This window comes from Haemaphysalis longicornis, unplaced genomic scaffold (genome assembly GCF_048455015.1).
Source record: "Haemaphysalis longicornis isolate Haplotype H1 unplaced genomic scaffold, Haemaphysalis longicornis Haplotype H1 scaffold_6, whole genome shotgun sequence".
Taxonomy (NCBI): domain Eukaryota; kingdom Metazoa; phylum Arthropoda; class Arachnida; order Ixodida; family Ixodidae; genus Haemaphysalis; species Haemaphysalis longicornis.
The window spans coordinates 186647779-186662028 of NW_027526407.1; the positions used below are offsets into that span (position 1 = coordinate 186647779).

Consider the following 14250-nt stretch of genomic DNA (forward strand, 5'->3'; position numbering starts at 1 on the left):
TAGCCCTTGTAGTGTACATGACGTTTTCCTTCTTCTTCTCACTCATCACCGCACCTCGAACACCGGGGACACTGAAAGTATGTGTGTGGCTCCGCCCCCAACAGCTTTTCAAAGCCGGGGGTGATGTAATGGAACCGCCAATCCCCGAAGGAGTAGGCTTGCAATTGGAGGACAATAATGCCCCGGTGCGCGAGCGCGTGAGCGGATGGAACGCGATGGGGACTACCATCGGTCGGCGAAATCTTGTACAGCATCGAACGTGATCTACACCCACCGACGGCGCCCGTACTATCACGCCGGAACATCGCCAGTGAACGTCGCATAACGGGGGCCGTGCCGTAGCGCCGGTCTCTTGTACCCGCCACCACACCGGCTACCCGTGCCTTGCGCCAGGGCGTCTGGTCATCAGCCCTCAGGCGGGGCCACCATCGGTTCAAGAGGACCACCCGCCGGAGCCGCCTCGTGTACCTGCTGGGCTGCGCCAGCGGGTAGGGCCACGTGTGGTTCGAGTGACGTGGGGCCAGCCAAACGGGACAAGTACGTCTGTGACCCCTAGCTGCTTTCACTGCGACAACCCATGTGAGCCCAGTCCTGATTGCACGCGTATGTGGTGCGTTCGCTACCCTTGCTCAACTGGGACTTGCGTGGTACTGTTAGAAGGTACAGGACTGAATCCCGGTTCTTCTTTTTCTCCTTTTTTATTCACGCTTGAAGCGTGTGCCGCCGTTTCGGTTTCGTCCCGTTTTTACCCATTTGAGCCGTTTCCGCCACATGATACAACGCTCCTACGTTTCCCCTTCGTGTTGTGGCCTCTGTCGTCAGTGACCCCTAGTGCAAGCCTCGTGGTTCCAACTACCGAGCCCTGAGATCATCACAAGTGATCACTCCTGCCATGGCCCAAATGCCTGGTGTATGCACAAAAAATAAATTAGTTATTTACGTCGCTTCCATCAGCAAAATTGCGATCTTTTAAACTTAGCTATTGAAGGCCGTAACCATTCGCACTAATCAACTCCTTGACTCCTCCTTGCTTGCCACAAGTTTCAACTCGCTTAAGTACTTCTCAATGGGAACGTGTCAATGCAGTATGACTGCAAAGACATTTACGGCTTCTTGGCATGCCATTGTTTTTGGAATGGTATAGCTTCAAACATAAAAAAACGCAATGTATCAATCGAAAAAGGCTTTGCGATCACCCACTTTCTGACATTCAGTAAACAATCGAAAATATCACTTTGTTGTAGCGATTGGGAAAGAGAGCGAGTAGACAGGACAGCGAGAGTACAAGATTTGCAACAGCAGGAGGTTTGAAAAAGCCGATACACTTTGAAAGAATTTGTACACCAATTGGTGTCGCCTTGCAGTGCTGTCTACACCTTAAACTAAATATTATCACGCTGCGTAGTCCTCGTTGGAATATGAGACAACTTGTTAAGGGGGTATGGATAGTGAACGTAGGTGTCGAACTTGGTCTCCTGATTTTGCTGATGCTAACTTCGTTGCTTTTCCTGCTATCGACATCAAATTTGGGGGGAGATGTATAATTGATGTCTAATAAATATGTTCAAAATTTTATGCAGAAAAAGTAATAGTTCTTAAAATAAAAATGATGAACTTTTTACATTTTTTTCTCGGCTTAAGGAACGTTTTCCGAAATGTTTTTACAGGCACAGGGATGAAACATTTTCTATATGTGTTAAATGCACTAGGCATCTTCTGGGCCTTAGTAATAATTGTTCCAATAAACGTTGATTTTTAAAAAGTGTATACGTAGAACAAAAAAACATTTATTGATTTTATTGAGAAAAAAAGTGTGAATAAAAAGAAATTTAGAAGAAAACATGGTTATTCTGGTTGAGAGTGTGTATGGCAATGATAAAGAGCTCACAGAAAAGCAGTTTTAGAAACTCAAATAGTTGAAAAGAAAGTGTTCCTTTTCTCAGCGGAAATAGTGTTTTGAGAAATCGCACCTCAAAGTTTTTGCTTCATTTCTTCAATTTGTTCCTTTTTGCACGGGTTCCGAGAAAAGTTAAGGAATGCTACTAGCACAGTGGACTTCAGGATAAAATCTTGCTCTAATAAATTGAAAACGAAAGCAATTAAATGCGCGCAAGCAGAGGGTTATGCGACCCACCTGATGTAAGAAAACGTTTCGCAATGGTATTTGAAATAACGCAGCGGCATTGAGGTTTAAAGTGAACTGAAAAAAATTCAAGTGGGCATGCTATTTGTAAGTAATTGTAAAAATAAACGCTCTCACACCTTATCAAACGTTATCACACGAACCTGGAAGTGACAAGGTGGGGCCACATGGTGGCACATTTGGCTCCATTATTAAGTAACTTGTGGGGCGCATCTCACGATGCCACTTTGTGGGGACGTTACCGAAGACTGTTAGAATATTTTGGCACTATATAAAAAAATCCAACTTTTAGTCTGTTTTGCTATCCATCCCTCCTTAACGGCGCCTGCACAATATGTGCCATTTGTCCGTCGTTATCTGCTACCACTACTGAACTACATGAGACCGAGTTCTGCCTACATCGAGGCGTGAATTACGGTTACATCTTCCATTATGTACCTCGCATTTAGCACTGGGAAAACTAACATGCATAATAATTTAGAAGAAAATATGGTGTCACTCATTTCTTAAGTTGAGATCCCTAAACCTTTACTGTTGAGGCAATCACGTTGCAAAGTAAAGAAAACAGTGTTCAAAAAAATTGAAGTAGCACAAGCCGGGGAACTTGAGCCGGTTGTTCAGCCTTGAAGGGACGAGAGGCTCACCCAAGCATATCCAGAACACATGTGCGCAATGAAGAGCAGTTGTTCCCGCACACGTAATACGAGCCCTGTTGAGAGGTTGAGGCACCCATGGGGCAAGAAGAAATTTTCTGGAAATGGCTAGCATCCGAAGCGGGCTTCGGGGGACGCCAGATCAAGATGGTGTTATAGTGTTAAAAAGACGACGCGTAATCTCCCACATACTCTTCAACACCACATACTGTAACAGAACAGGTAAAGCGCCTTCGAAGAATAGAGCTCGTTTATGGGCGAGGCTTCAGACAGAACAACTGCAACAACTACGGAAGCACTTCGTCTATGCATTACAGTTTATGCTAGTGGCATTTATAAGTTCGGGTGCATTCCCCTGCGGGTTAAGCATCGTTCCGATGCAGAAAAAAAGCAACCCCGAAGAAAGCAAAAAAGTCAAATGTACAAAGGCGGTAAAATTTGTATTAACTTCCGAGACAGAATAGGGAGGGTGGTTGCATGGTTCACTGGTCGAGTAAATTCGCTTGCATTCGTGAGCTTGCGTGGAACGTCTGCGGTCAAAATAGGTTGAACTCAACGCAACATTATGGCTTCATTATAGCCACATTAATGTTTTCCGGAGCGGCCCATCGGCAAGATTAAAATGTTTCTTCCGGAAGAACTTGATACGTACCCCTACTCAGCAAACGCACCACTCTTTAGGTACAAAAGCCACGCCGTAAAACATTTTCGGATCGCCTGTACAGGGCTCTAACACCCCACATGGTCGCCGGACTGGTAGACCACCTCTCTGGGGCGTTTCTTACACAGGTATGCGTATGTTGGTGACGTATTCGACATCGTGCAAGATGCCGAGCTACCTCCGTACACTGAACAAATTTTTCAGTCTCTCTAGGAAGCACTTCCGTTTTATTAAGTAAAAGCGTGAAATCTGGTATAGTCGTGACTTCTCGACGGTGAAATAGACGCACCGGGGTGAAGCCTGTTGTTTCTTAGACCACTCTGTGGTATACGAATACAGCATTAAAAAGACGTCGTCCAGTTGTGTTCCACGTTTGCATACGTCGATATCATGGGTCCAATGACCTTGTTTTTCATAATCACTTCAGATGACACGCGAGCAGTCTTCCCAGACGGCGAATTGCACAAAGGGACACAGCAGTAAATGAGGAAGAAGCAAATCCTCAACCAAGGGTGTTTACTGAAAGCGGTCCCAACGTTTGGCAGTCCCCTAGGCTTCTTGATCGGGGGTGACTGAGTAGTTATATAGGTTGTCTTCTTTTTCTTTCACTCGCATCTTACCCTTACTCGCTTCTCGCAAGGGCTCTAACAGATCTATTTATGCCTTCCCGATTCCCTTGTATATGCCAGGATTTGAGTAGTATTTTTACTGAGTAATTGGTTTCGGTGCCAATCACATGCGCCTCGTCCAAGTTAATCCCGTGGTCAGCTTTTTCTGAGTGTTCAGACAATTCACTGCGCTGAGTTTCCGACTTGCGAACGTCACTGTTTTGTTGTCGGAGACGTTAGGCGAAGTTTGTGGTTGCGCCAACGTAATTACCGAGGGATTGTGTGCGAGCAATTTGTAGACGGTCCCTAAGGCATGGACGACCATGTGCGCACTATTCGAACGCTGCACCAGAAGTATAAGGCAGACATGCAGCGACTTAAAAAACGGTGGCAGGCAAAGAGACAAAAAAACATGTGTCGAGGAACTCATTTCAACGCAACTGCCGTGCGCCGGCAGCAGGCTACCTTGACAAGTGAGGTGACGAGTTTTCTATGTGACTTGAGTGAAAGTTGAAAGCTTCATTTTCCCAACAGGTGGCTGTACTGCCTGCATTGCTTCCAATAACAGGGGCAAGGAATAACACGCGAAACGCGCGATGAAAGCAGTCAATGGGAGTAATGTGTTCGCTGTGCAATGCACTTTGAATTGTTATTAGCCATCGATGCGAGCGGTCGTGCACCCTACTGGGGATTGAGCCGCTAAGCTCTCACTATAAAAACAGCTCTTGTGATGGTGGCGGCTCCTCAGTCCGTAAAGGCGGCGAGAGAACGCAGAGCTCGCGAGCGTGCCCATATCGGCCGTGATATAACAGACAGAACGGTGCTTTCACGACTACTGAAAGGATCACCGAGCCGAAGCGTAACCGTTGCTGCGGGGAGAATTCTCCCCACGATTACACGTGGTGCCACAGATCCTCCGGCGTATTTGATACCAGCCATATTTTAGACGGGTTGCAAAAAACAAGAAATACGGAAGATATCTGAGGACTTTCATGTCCACAGGGAGGCAGATAAACAGCTAACTTCACTGCCAGAGCGGACCCGCGTGGTGTAGCCTGTGGTTGCACGTGGTTGATACAGCACCTATTGTTTTTCAAAATCTTCAATATTATCCTTGTGCACAAGTGTTATCATGTCTTGCGTGCAGCGAGTAAAGTTTCTCAGTTGAAGCCAAATGATGGTCCCGGCTGCTTCTTTCTTGATCGGTGTCTTTTTCGCTGGTAATACGTATTCCACACACTCCCAACAAGCCAAACCTTCAGCTTTAACACATCTTATGCCTGCTTACCCTGACTCAAAATTCGTCTTTCACGAACCTATAGCCAGTCGGCCCATCGGGCCGATCAGCAGAAGCCCATAGACAATGCTGTTTGTCAACTATCCCGTTTTCATCCTCTGGGAAACCTTGCGCAACCTTACCACGTTCCGTGAGTAAAGACGCGGATGGGGTGGCAGTGCTGTGGTTTCTAAATTGTGTGGAGCACAGTGCGGTGTTCTGTACAACCTCAGTGTTTACAGTGATGGCTGTGCAATATGCCGCTCCGGTGGAAGATATTCCGGTTTGCCGTCTGCACCATGGCGTGTGGAAATGGCCGACCTACAAACATTTCACATACGCTGTGAACGTTTCCTACAATACTATTTTGTTACTCCCATATTACATGTATCGAACAGTGTTGTACGCATGAGTACCTTGTGAGAGGTTATAGTCATATGACTAATGCATCCTGCCCTTCTTATTTTTTTCTGGTTAAGTAAACATAAGCAACAGCCGATCAACAAAGGGCTGTTGTCGATGCCGACAGAGAGCACCGACATTTGGAGTCGAGTGTCCAGGGGGCTTTTAAGATGCAACGTGTGTGGCCGCTGGGGTCAGCAGAAGCAGTACGTTTTACCGCTTGATTAGGTGATTTTCCAGCAAGACTGTTGGCTTCAAAATCGTCGAAATTGCGAAGCATATCCCGTATTATAGTGCGGAAAAAGTTGAGTATAGACAATATTCGTTCTTCTAAAGACCAGATTAGTTGTTGTGTATACCACAGCCAACACGACAGGAATATTTGTCAAGCTTTATATGCAACTCGCTCTTGGGATGTGCACCTGTAGGCTGTTTAACAATTGGTTACAGGATGCCAATATATCGCTTTACAGTTCAACCAAATTCTCGCAAGCTCCCTGACATCGCGCAGGTCAGCGGTTGACAAATGGTTGCATTGGGCTATCGCCTTGATTTCTGATCCGAAATATCAATTATTCTTCGAGCAAAAACACCGAGGTTTTTGACCACCCAATTATCACCGAAAATGTCTCGGCCATTGCCTACTCGTATCGCCGTTGTCGTTCTTCTTCCGGAGTGCACGCACAAAACAATGCTGCGAATTGACTATAAACAGACGCACTTGAATAGGGGGATGCAGTAGTCACAGCGTGCCTAAAACTTCTTGTGCTCCATGGCATTATGCTCAATCCCCTCGCTCCAACGAAAATGGCGCTGCGGTCACAATATTTTCACCTTTTCGCGCTACCCTTCCGGAAAACAGTCAAGAAGCCACACCACAACTCAAAGTTTAAAGCGCGAGGAACGCCGGCAGTGCCATGACCGAATAAATGAGGCGTCAAAGTGGAGCACGAATGAATGTGCGGTATGGTGGAAGGAAACCCTTCGATATATATTTAGCTCCAAATAAAAGCTCAACTATATGCAGGCGAGCCTTTTTAGTCGCTGTAAAAATATTGTAAAAAAACAGCCGCGCATCTGCTCGCGTTGCTGCAAATTTGTTGAAACACGATGGTCTCCTCCGATCCTGCCACTTAAGCGGGCTCCTTTTTCATCCCCGATATCTTCTCACATGGTTACCGGCCAGTCATGGTCTACCCAGAGGAGGCTGTGGAGCGCAGTTTTTCTACGTTCGACTGCTTTCCCGCTATCTGTTGGGGCGGTCGAGACGTATCCCTCGAACCACGAGTGCGAAGATAGGATGCCAGCCTTTTTTTAATTTTAGGTATGAGGCATTGTTTTCACAGCGTTTTTTCGGTAATTTGATATCGCAAGAATAAAGCACACTTCGACTTTGTACAAAAAGAACATTGCGAGAACTAGGAATGTTTTTACGCGTTTTTTTCAAGTACTTTTTTCATTATCGGTTTGCTGAAGAGAGTTGGAATGTGAAGCGCCTTTATTATAGAGTGAATAAAATATTTTGCTATACGAAGGGCTTCCTCAAAATATTTTTGAATTTTCGGGGGGCATCTAAATCGAGGGACACAGACACAAAGAAAGACTTGCAGACAGACGAACATTTCTAATTTTTGTAGCCAATAAAGACTGTCGTTTATGAAGCGCAAAGAACAGACAAAAAATGTTACGGACGTGGCAACGGATGGTTATAGCAAACGTAACACAACTTCAGAATTTTAGACATTTGCGATTTCCTTAACACAAGATCCACATGTGTGTACATGGCCAACTTAGGTATGACTTCAGAGTGACTGGAAAGAACGAATTAAAACAAACATTACATAATTCTCATTTAGTAAGTGAAGCTTGTATGTCCAGGTATTCATGATTTTTTACGTCCGGGAACTAAACGTGGTGAGGCTTTACTTGTTTTCAAACGCGATCCGTTATATATTGGCGAGGCGTTCGGCGATGAAACAATCGGCGTGTAATATAAACGCTTGGAGGGTCACCCCTAAAGTTACAGGCTCCAGAAATTACGATGTTTACCGAAAGGTTATAACTGTCACGACTTTGATATGTAGCTTCAGTCGATTATATGCCAGTAGGCGGGAGTTTCTACATCGCTGCAGACAAAATACAAGTGCTTGTAAGTATGCCCGTGTCCTATTGTTGACCATGTCAACGCTCAATAGCAATACGTTCTCCCTATTGCTGTCACCTATAATAATCGTCAGCTCTATGTCATATGCCAGAAAGCTTCGCTCGTTATATTTAGAGTGGAACGAGGCATAATGTTTTAGGGGTACCAAAACCATACCAGGTGAAATTTCCCCAAGTCCGCATGGTCCGCATAGGTCAGTAGAATCAATAAAACTCCGGTAAAGTGAGATAGGTAAATTTGTTGCACAACGTAAGAAGGGTCCTTGCACGGTTTATTGAAATACGTAAGGCAACTCTAACTCCTGCCACCTGATCTGAAGAAGACTGATTGTTTTTTTACTCTGCTTCAACTAGACACAGACAGTAGAAGGTAATTCGGCTTTTAAGTTGAAGACAACTACTGCTTTATATTAAATTTCTACACAATAAATCCATCCAACTGAATAACGATGGGCATATCGTGGCATTAGGAATGTATAAAAGAATAAAAGAAGTACTGCCGCTGCCGTTCAAGTTGTTGAGATAAAGCCATAAAACACACTCAAATTCTGGCCAATAACGTGAATAAAATTACAATTAGAAAGTGATACGCGAGAGGTTCAGTAGTGATAACTTATGAACGCTCGTAGAAGAGCAAAACCAACTTCCGAGAGAATGAATAGCATAAAAAGTCATAAACGATTTGCCTAATTTCCGACATAAGTATGTACAGCTGCTGCAAAAACGAGGTTTATGGAAATCTTGGGCATCGACTTGCACATGAGCGCGACTTCACATAACCCATAAAACTTGCCGACGTTATACACTGCGAATACAAAGCTATAACATTTTTACAGCCGATAGATACCTTGACAACATGCATTGAGAGGAAACAATATTATTTACACACGCTATACAAAAACAAAGGTAATAATGTAGGAAGCGTCAACCTCCGGGCAACGAAAAGAAAATTTATCATCGGCCGACATCTAAAAAATAGCAGTATCTGTTAGCCATAACACCACAGTTCAAAGGAAGTTTGCGAAGGGTTGGTGGGCAAACAAGATCCGCAAAGCAGACTATCATGGGTAGATGGCGCTGCAACTGGCGCTGCGCGCGACAAGAATTGTCAGACAGAAACCAGATCTCCAATTATACACTTTATCAAAGTCGTAGAGATGAAAGTACAAAAACACCATGTTTAAAAAACAATTTTAGAACATTGATTTTTTGCACATGCTGCGAAACTTGCTTGAGATAGTTATTACATTCCCGTGTTGGAGTTTTTTTGCACTGTGCTAATGGAGATTATGATATCAGAGGTGCTGAAATACAACTAACATACGTGCAAAAACCGTACCAGAAAGGTATCATCAAAAGCAAACACGGCGGCTTTACAGAAAAGCTGGCGAACTTTGGTTCATTTATTCGTTATAAGGTTTAACGTGCGACGCTTCACATTAGATGAGGCACGCAGTAATGCAGGGCTGCGGATTAATTTCAACCACCTGGAGATCTTTAGCATGCGCCGAAATAACGAAAATGCGGGCGTTTTCGCTTTTCGCCTCTATCAGAAAAGAGGCCGCCGCTGCCGGGAATCGAACCCACGTCCTTGGGCTCAGCTCCGGAGTGCCTCTGCCACTGAGCCACAGCGGCGGATTGGAAACTTTAAAAGGAAGCAAAGTACGTGTTCAGGGAAGCCTCGATCGGCTAAAAAAGCTAAACACAACTTACAGTCCGTTGTGCAAAACATAGGCGAACGAAAGATGAAGAAAAAAATTTCTGTGGCCGCACATGTCATCAGAAGAAAGACGGATCAAGGGTAATGTATTAAAATATAGCAGTTCACAACACATAATACAATACGCGGCGAAATGTTGATGCGATAAGTTTCACACCGCATAAGAACGCCTACAATCCTTCGGAAGTTCACCATGCGTATACGGGAAATAGCCCTTATGAAAAGACGTGGCTGTGAAAATGCAGGAACTGCTTCTGAAATAATCTTCTTTATTGGTACTACCAGCCAACAAAACTCAGCTCTGCCAGATAAAACATTGCGAAAAAACGATACTATTTTCTGCGAATTTAGGCGGGAGCAACACTCTGAATATTATATTACAAGAGATGCTCTTAGTAATCAAACGTGCTATCATATCCTGACACAAAAACATCCAGAGGTGGCTGGTGTATATACTTGTTTCGACACGCCGTCATTTTCCACATTGTGAACCTCTCTGATTCACTTGTATCAAAGTCTTTTAAGAAACTCGTACATACCGAACTGGCATTGAGAGCGGCGCCAAATGTGTGCGGAATATTTAATTTCGTGTAGAAAGCAGCGCTCTGCAAAAAGAAACAGTGAGCAATGATTCATAAGACGGGCTCCCAAAACCATCGCTTGGTTACAATATTATTCTTGAAAAAGTAATCGCTCCCATAAAACAATTGGTCTGTAATTTCGCACTGCATCGTTTGTGCACTCAAGCTGGATTTCTTTTAGCGCGGTGGTTTTGGTAAGTATATTTCCATTTCTTCTCCTTTGTGATGTTTTAGAGAAACTTGTGGATACCCTGCGCAGTTAGCCATGCCCTTCTGTATGTGTCAGTTGCAGGAGGCTTTAAAATATTACAAAATACAACAATCGGCCAATTTCGGCATACCTGCTGCTCGTAACGTTCTTAAGGAACTGCTGCGAGGCTGCCAAAAGGGCTGAATTCCTCGGTTTGTGCGTTTATAGCTACATTCAGCACTGTACAAAGCCGCCCAGGCTAAGTCGCTTGTCCCAGAGGTAGAGCCTAAGGTTTCTCGTTTGCTTTCCTTGAGATATTTGGAATTTGGCTATAAGATGATCTTTGTGCTACAATAAATTACCTAGACAAATAACCGGCAACAATATTTGCTGACGCGTCTCAAGTACGCAAAAAATACGAACCAATAAAAGCGTTCCTGTGAACGTCAAACAAACATATATCTAAACGCTTTGCCCTCCACTGATTTATTTTCTCCCAACTGGATACGTAGGGAATCTCCTTCAGAGCGTTTACGGTTTCGGCTAATACTATCTTTTGGGCGAAGAAATTGATGCATGTTCTGTACTGATCTACCAAAACGTTTTCAAATGTTGTACGTTGCGTTTCTACCGTACATGCAAGGTTGTCTTTGAAAAAAGTTGATGGCTTGCGCCGACATCATATTTTCAATTACTCAAGCTGTTTATTCTATCACCGTACCAATTTAACAGCCGTAGGGGTTTTTTTGCACTAAAGAAAACCCAATAAACAAAAAAATCAATAAAAGAAGCATTGCGATTGCGAAAGCTCATTTATCTCAGAGGCAGAGAGCAGTCTTCCTTGCCGTACAATCAATCGTTCTGCTGGTCGCGTATGTGGACGCCGTTCTTGAATGATTTAGAATTTTTAAAAAGAAAATTAGGAAATTGTTCTGGAAATCCCCAACGCTTATTGTCCCAAAGGACATCCTAAATTCGGTTTGGCATGCCTGCTGCAAATACGCGTAGTTGGGAGATACGAGAACACAATTTTGGTGGTGGCGGGTTGATATTCTGACCTTCAATTTACTGGATGAGAAGAAAGGTGTACACTTGTCGATGAGAAATGAGCGAAGCACGTGAAGACCGCAAGAATAATGCTGTCTAGCACCTGCGAGAAAACTTTGAGGGTCTGTCCGACACGCTGTAGCGATATTGCGATAAGATTTTTCCGCAAAATTTAGTTGCCGGAAAAGCCGAATATGCAACCGTGTTCGAAGTTGCGTTGTAGGAGAGGACTGCCGAATCATTTTATCCCCGCAATTTCGTCCTCAAAACCGTCTATACTGGAATTTTTGTTTAACGCTTTCATCAAGAACACGGCCACCATAGGAACGCATCTGGACTCCTAGATTTAGCAGCAAAACGACTTAGCCCCTGAGTCCAGGCTCGGGCTCGACAGGCACAACGAAACAATTACGAATGAAAGAGTGTAGGAGGGTTTTCAAAGAGGTATATCTGCCAGTGGTATCTTCATCTGCCAAATTGGCTTATCGTCGAAGCTAAGCTAATATATGTAGTGGAAAGAAATTGGCCACTCGTAAACACAGAGAAGGTGGTTTCTGAGCTATAAGGACAACAAAAATGTGATTTCAAGGCGCTTCGGGAGGCCGATGCTACTGTTCTCTCTTTCGATAGAGCCGCCGCGTGCAATATCGGTGGCCCTACTGAAGGCTTAACCAGGTAACCAACCCTTTGACCAAACAGAGGTGCTGTTCCGTATAGAAAAATAACAAACGTCATCTGGCATCACCGTTATGCACACCCTCCTAAATAACCTTTTCTCAAGGCATGGGTGTAGATTCAAATAAATCGATTGCATAAAGTGTGGGTGTGCCGTTCATTTCACACTTTAGTAAGAACACTTCACTATAGGTCATACGTACATTTCTTAAAGCAACCGGATCGGATCGTATTCCAAATCACGAACTCTACCCGCATTGGAATGCTTCTTTTACTATGTACACAAAACGGCCATTCACGCGCGTTTGTTTGGCCTAAGAACCAACAGCGGAAATACAAATCTTTATCAGGCACCTCCGGGCCGCAACGTATAAACACCGTAGTCACAAGCTTGGCTTTTATGCGTCAGCTGTGTAGAATTTTACGTGGTCTAGTGTCTCCAAAGCCGTAAGAAAGCAAAGAAGATGCAACTACAAGGAACGCAGTTTTTGTGAGGTATGCGTGTATTTTAGCCTTGCGGGCTTCTGCATGCAATGGAACGCAGTATGTCGCTTTAGGTGGGTAGTTTGTATTGCGAACGTTTTTATTAGCTTTGTTGAAAATGAGCCGAACAAGGTAATCGAATGCAAAAGTCTATGGTAAGTCTGAAATCAAATTTTGATTTTGTTCCAAAGATAGACATCTGAAGAGAGTTATATTTAACCACTCTGTAGAGCATAAAACAAGAATTGGCCCATGTTTTGTGTAGCTATTTGGTACCATTTAATTAGCGCTACTTGGGGGATAGCTGCATCAAGGTGACCGCCACTTGGAAATTCTTCGCATGGCGAGAAAGCCTGTCTTCAGATGACACCTGTTCTAGCCGAACAAGAACGTGACACACTATCGTCATAAACGTCGCTTGTAGCGTATATTTCGATGCATGGGACACGCTTGCTGTTGAAAACGCATTGGATAAATAAATGTTCAACTAAGGTGAACACGAAGAACCTCGAGACGTTCATACTAGGTGAGTTCGTACAACTGGGGTAAAAATTGGTTTCGTGCCTGTGCGAGGAAGTCAGTTTTGAGTGCATTTAAAAGTAGTCGACCTAAAAACATTGCAGTTTCCCTTATTTGCTATCTTGCAGGGGACGCATCACGCATTATTGAAAAATACAACCAGTGGCCCTACTTCTGTTTTTTTCTTTTTTTGTGTGTGCAGTGTCCTCACCCAGGAGTTTGCATAATTCGGAAATATATAATTCTCGCCTTGACCGTTCGTGACGCATGAGGAAAGCACCAGAGTTTGCGTGCTTGCATGTAGGAAGCAATTTGTTCAAATTCCCGTTGTGCACGAGCCAGTACTAAAGATGGTTAAGCATTAGAGCACATTATGGGCGATATGTATGGTTAACGAAATCAGTGCACCAAGCCCTTGCTTCTAAACAGTGTTTGGAAAGCTTGTTTGTAGAATAAAATTGATACCTGAACCAAAGTTGTCACCATTAAACATGCACAAATATCTTCTAAAGGTAACCCCTAAGCCAAAAGAGTGCAGCGGGGAAGTGCCATTGGCTTTTATGGGTACTAATTGCACTGTCACAACCAATGCTGTTTTAAGGAGGGAATGCGAGAGTACAGAAGGTTAGTCCCCGAGCAGTTCGTCCTTAGCAGGCGAACGCTTTGGTCATTCCCATACTCCTCGAGGACTCGTATTCAGCGGTGAAAAAATGTAGGAGAATCACAACACTGAATTTGCGCTCCCCCCCCCCCCCAACCCCAACACAAACCAGACGCACTACCACTTGACCACAATGTCTCTTTTCTACCAAAAACTCTATCTGCATATAAATAAACAAGGTACCTAGGAGGTTATAGTATTTAGTAGCAGCGAGGAAATTCAACGTTTTTGGTTACAATTTTCGGTAATAAGAACCACATACCATCCACCCACACAACAACAAAAGTAGACGTAATTAAAGAATACGTAGCATTATTCTGTGGTAGCAAAATTTATTAGCTCGATCACTTGAGAAACACGATGCTAAAACAGAAGGAGATCTCTGAAAACAGCAACAACGACTATGTAAGAAATGAACTAAGAAAATTCAATGCGCCGCATTACTCGCTGCAATCTTGAATGGATTTA

The 14250-nt window shown here is 44.0% G+C and overlaps 1 long non-coding RNA gene across 1 annotated transcript in view; it reads right to left on the reverse strand.

The window, feature by feature from the left end:
* The window catches only part of LOC144142109 (uncharacterized), a 42166-nt gene that overhangs the window by 8528 nt on the left and 19388 nt on the right, over positions 1–14250 (reverse strand). Inside the window, exon 4 of the long non-coding RNA XR_013316841.1 lies at positions 10166–10231. This is a non-coding gene — a long non-coding RNA (uncharacterized LOC144142109). The remainder of the gene's footprint in view (positions 1–10165; positions 10232–14250) is intronic.